The 5152-nt window shown below is 32.0% G+C and overlaps 1 protein-coding gene across 1 annotated transcript in view; it reads right to left on the bottom strand.

Annotated features, from left to right (window-relative positions):
* LOC106463863 (ninein-like protein) overlaps positions 1–5152 on the bottom strand; it is a 156543-nt gene that overhangs the window by 148444 nt on the left and 2947 nt on the right. Inside the window, exon 2 of the mRNA XM_022391483.1 lies at positions 616–770. The gene's annotated coding sequence lies outside the window, so the exon portion shown is untranslated. The remainder of the gene's footprint in view (positions 1–615; positions 771–5152) is intronic.

Below are 5152 nucleotides of genomic sequence, written 5' to 3'. Positions count from 1 at the left end.
ATAACTAATGTACCCAGATAGTACGTGAAGTTACTAGATTCTTGATGTCATCATGAACTTTATAGTTATTCTAGAACTACTTTTATGAACTTAAATCTTAATGTTATGCATCCTTTAGCTAACATATAAATTACAATATGGAAAACATAGTTAACAACAATGTGAATAGCAAATTATATTAAATAAAAAGAAATATCTTCTGACCATATTTGCCTCTCATACAAGCTGCATCCCTTCAAATATTTTCTAATTGTATATATGTACTAATCTTAGCATGCATTGTAAACTCAGTATCATAGTTTCAAAATGCATAACATGGAAAATTGGAAATAAAAGCAGTATTAATAAAGTATGAGAAACTTAGAACTTTCTCTACAATGTTCAGCTTCATCAAAATTCAATCTGGTAATTTCCAATGCAAAAGTATCAAATATCCACAGATAACAATACAAACCCAAGATAAAATGTTGATACTTTGTGTAACATGAATTGGGTTTACAAAATCTCATATTATTTGTCTTGCTAAAAGTTCACATAGTAAGCACAGATATATTTGTGAGTATCTAAAAGAGGCTTTATTTCACTTACAAAAATCAAATAAAATTTAACACTTACCAATACTTTCTTATATTCAGCATCAAATTCACATTCAATCTTTCATATTAGCCTGTTCAAGGTTGATGTTTAATGTTAAATCTCATCAGGAAAATCCCATATACAACACTTGCACCACTTTGTGAACCAAGACACCATATCTAAAGTTGTGTGGCCTAATGAAAAAAAAAACACGAGTGTTATATTAAAACATTCTTCTAAACTATTTTATCTTTTATGCCTAAACTGAAAATGTTAAATATAAAAGTTAAATGTAGCACCAAATACAAATCGCAACCTTTGTTAAAAACAGCTCTTTACCTTAAATTGCTACCAAGTTTCCAAGTACAAATGGTATTTTACAACAACCTAGTCATCTAGGCAATAAGTCTAAGCAGAGAGGACTCTCCACCTAGTTTACTACAAGTATATTGAGGTGTGTATTTTCTTAAAATAACTCCAAAGTTAGCTGATGTCTTATTACAAGCAGCAAAATATTTAGATTTATTAGAGAATGACACTTGAATGCTAACTAAACCTGTCTTTTGGGCCCTAATTTTTTTACCACTGTGCATTCTAGTAAATCCAACACTCTCATATCTCCCCCCCCCCCTCAAAACGCAACCTCGTGCATTCTAGTAAATCCATCATTATCATATTTACCCCTCCCTCCACCCCCATAGCAAACTTTACCCTAACTATATTTACTGCCTCACTTCTTTGATTTTTTCTATCCCCCATTAGCACAATATTCCCCAGAGCTACATTAAGCTTATTCTCAAGTAAACAATCCCTCACTTCTTTGATTTTTGCTATCCCCCATTAGCACAATATTCCCCAGAGCTACCTTAAGCTTATTCTCAAGTAAACAATGCCTCACTTCTTCGATTTTTGCTATCCCCCATTAGCACAATATTCCCCAGAGCTACCTTAAGCTTATTCTCAAGTAAACAATGCCTCACTTCTTTGATTTTTGCTATCCCCCATTAGCACAATATTCCCCAGAGCTACCTTAAGCTTATTCTCAAGTAAACAAGCTATGCAGGTGTAAGTGTACTGGATCTTTTTGAGTCTCCTGAAAGCTACAATAAATACCACAATACTCAAACAGCCTAATCCAGACACCCATTACACCCTGTAAGTTTCAACCCACCTATCCCTGAACTACCTTTAACCATATGGAAGTTTTAGTAGTAATTACTCCTTATTACCAATCTATCAACCCAATAATTTTATATTGAAATAAAATTTAAATTTTGCAAGATTATCAAAGAACAAGAACTTCTAATTTCTTTGTCCCATACTCTGAAGACAATAAAACACAAGTTAAAAATTGGAAAAGATGGGCTCAGCTACAGTGAAGAGTTTTATTTTTTCTAACACAGTCATTGGCTTATAAAATGAGTTGCCATCAGCAGTAGTGGAGGCTGTACTTAAGTGTTTAAGAAGGGAGTGGATGATTTCATGAAAAAAAAATTAAATTTTTACTTTTCTTAAGAGTGGGTCTCCAAGGGCAGCCTTGAAGACCCAAATGATCCATTGTTTTGTATGTTATTAAAAGCCAAATTTAAACACATGTTCGTGTACTTAAAATAAATACTGAGTTATAAATCCCCAAAAAAAAGCACTTCAGAAGCAGTACGTGTTACACACATTTGTAGGTATGAAATGTTGACTTTAATTAAATACTCTTTAACTCTAGGCTAAATAAGAGCATACTCAAATTATCAGACACAAGTATTCTCACAACTGAAATAAAAGCACTGAAATAAAAAAAAGCACTTCAGAAGCAGTATGTGTTACACACATTTGTAGGTATGAAATGTTGACTTTAATTAAATACTCTTTAACTCTAGGCTAAATTAGAGCATACTCAAATTATCAGACACAAGTATTCTCACAACTGAAATAAAAGAGAGGCATAAACAGTTCATAAAACTGGTTGCCAGGAGTCCAAAAATAAGAAATATTAATTATTTATCACACAATTAACATGAATGAACATCCAAGTCACAATAATAATGTGTAATAAGATGACAAAAGTCTACAGACACAAGGGACATTTGGTCCTTAAAGGTTGTCCTAGTGCACTTCAGAAAAATTAAAAATTTAAGCCCATCCTTTTTCTTTTCAAAAATCATTATTCCCCTCCTAAATTCCTGTAAAGTGCTTGCCTGTACTACTACTGATGACAAATCATTTTCTAAGTCAATTACAAATAAAACTGACATAAATGGAACCTAGCCTACCTGCTTTCTAAATCTTAAAACATGTACCCTTTAATCGTATTATCTTCAAAATATAGCACTAAGAAATCTGAGAATTTATCCTAGCAATCTTTATTTTATTTTTAGATGTGATCTTGTTTATTGTTTATGTATTTTTCCTTCTATCATATCTCCTAGTGAACATTAAATCTTAAAAGAAGTCATTTCTATATTACATGGAACTGAACAATTAACTCGACTACCCATGAACATTAGTTAAATCTATTATTATTATTATGTAAAATAATGGATTAATTGAATATATGATTAAATCAATTAATTTGAATTAGTATTCACAATTATTAATGTTTTCAATTATTCTTACTGTCTAAATTCATGATTTTTTTTAAATACCAGGCTACAGATTATTTACTAGGGATAGAGTATTGTAAAAAGGGGGAGGAGTAGCTTTATATGTGATGAATGAATTCCATCCTGTTGAATTAGAGCATATTAAAGAAAATAGCACTGAGGTTGAGTCATTTTGGGTTAGTGTTAGTGGATATAAAAGGAAAAGTCTTGTAATTGGGATTTGTTATAGACCACCAAGTCAGAATATAGAAGTTAATGAGAAACTGTAAAATGAGATGAGAATGGTAGCTGAAAAAGATGTTATTGTGGGAGATTTTAATTTCAGGGGTGTTGATTGGGAGAATTTTGAGTCTCACAGTGAGAGGGATAGATTTTTGGAAATTGTTCAGGATAATTTTATACACCAACAGGTGATGGAAACTACAAGAGAGGAAACTGTATTAGATTTAATATTAGCATCTGATGTGAATATGATAGAGTTGTGGTTGGTGAGCATTTAAGTACAAGTGACCACTGCACTATTAGTTGTGGGATTTTACTACATGTAGAATTGAAGAACAATAGAACCCTGATTCCAAATTTCAGGAAAGCCAATTTTGATGAAATGAGACATAATCTGGCTTCTGTAGATTGGACTAAAGAGTTGGGAGAGGACCTTGAACAGATTGGGAAGCATTTAAGGAAAAATTGATATGCATACATAACATACATATTCCCTACAGAAAAAAAAAAGGCAATGGACTGGAATAAGCCAGTATGGTTTCAAAGATCATATTAGGGATAAACATAATAAATTCAAAAAATTTAAACTTACTGGAAATAATAATGACTTGGAAGACTATCGGAAATCAAGAGAGCTGGTTAAAAAGGAAGTTAAAAGGGCAAAAACTGTATATGAAAGAGGGTTAAATCAAACAATAAGGAATATTTTAGGTATACGATGGATAAGCAAAATGTTAGGATGTGGATTGAGCCTCATAAAAATTATAGTGGGGAGCTGATCTCAGAAGATTATGAGTTTGTAAACTTATTAAATTATATTTTCTCTTCAGTTTTTACAAAGGAAGATGCATACAAGTATTATGCCTCAACCAGAGCACTTACTGTATGGATAAAATACTGATGTAAAAGATATCATTTTAAGTTCTGAAACTGTAAGAGAAAAGTTAGACCAGACAACTTTTATCCTAGGATTTAACGGAACTTAAAGATTTTATTTGTGAACCACTAGCTAATATTTTTTTATTGGTCATTAAGTAGTGGAAGAGTATTAGAAGATTGGAAGTTAGCTAATGTTAGTCCAATATTTAAAGGAGATGACAAATATTGTCCAGGCAATTATAGGCCAGTTAGTCTTACATCAGAAGTTGGAAAGGTTTTGGAGAGTCACTTAAAGCAGCTTGATATAGTGTCAAAGAGCCAGCATGGTTTCACTAAGGGAAAGTTTGTTTAACAAATCTTCTGACATTCTTTGAGGATGTTACTGCAAGAGTTGATGAAGTAAATACTGTAGATTTGGTTTACTTTGATTTTCAGAAAGCATTTGATAAGGTGCCTCACAAAAGACTTGTTACAAAAATTAAATCTGTGGGTGTAGGGGAAATATTATTAAATTGGATAGAAAATTGGCTGGAGAGTAGAAAAGCAGAGAGTGGTAATAGATGGAGTCCTCTGATGTTTGAGATTTATATTAATGATATTGACTCTGAAATGACTAACAACATTTTGAAGTTTGCAAATGACATTAAGATCTTTGGGGTGGCTAACTGTATCAAAGATGCTGCAGACTTACAGGGAGATTTAAATCATTTGATGCATTTAGCCAATATGTGGCAGATGTAAGGTGATGCATGTAGGTTTTCACAATTCAAATTATTGTTACAATTTAAATGGGAGTACATTAAATACTGGAGTTGAAGAAAAAAATCTTGGTGTTGTGATCGAAAAATCACTTAAGTCATCTAAACAGTGTATTGTAG

This window comes from Limulus polyphemus, unplaced genomic scaffold (genome assembly GCF_000517525.1).
Source record: "Limulus polyphemus unplaced genomic scaffold, Limulus_polyphemus-2.1.2 Scaffold1506, whole genome shotgun sequence".
Classification (NCBI taxonomy): Eukaryota; Metazoa; Arthropoda; class Merostomata; order Xiphosura; family Limulidae; genus Limulus; species Limulus polyphemus.
The sequence above is the reverse complement of the archived record's forward strand: the minus strand, read 5'-3'. Positions and strand labels throughout refer to the sequence as shown.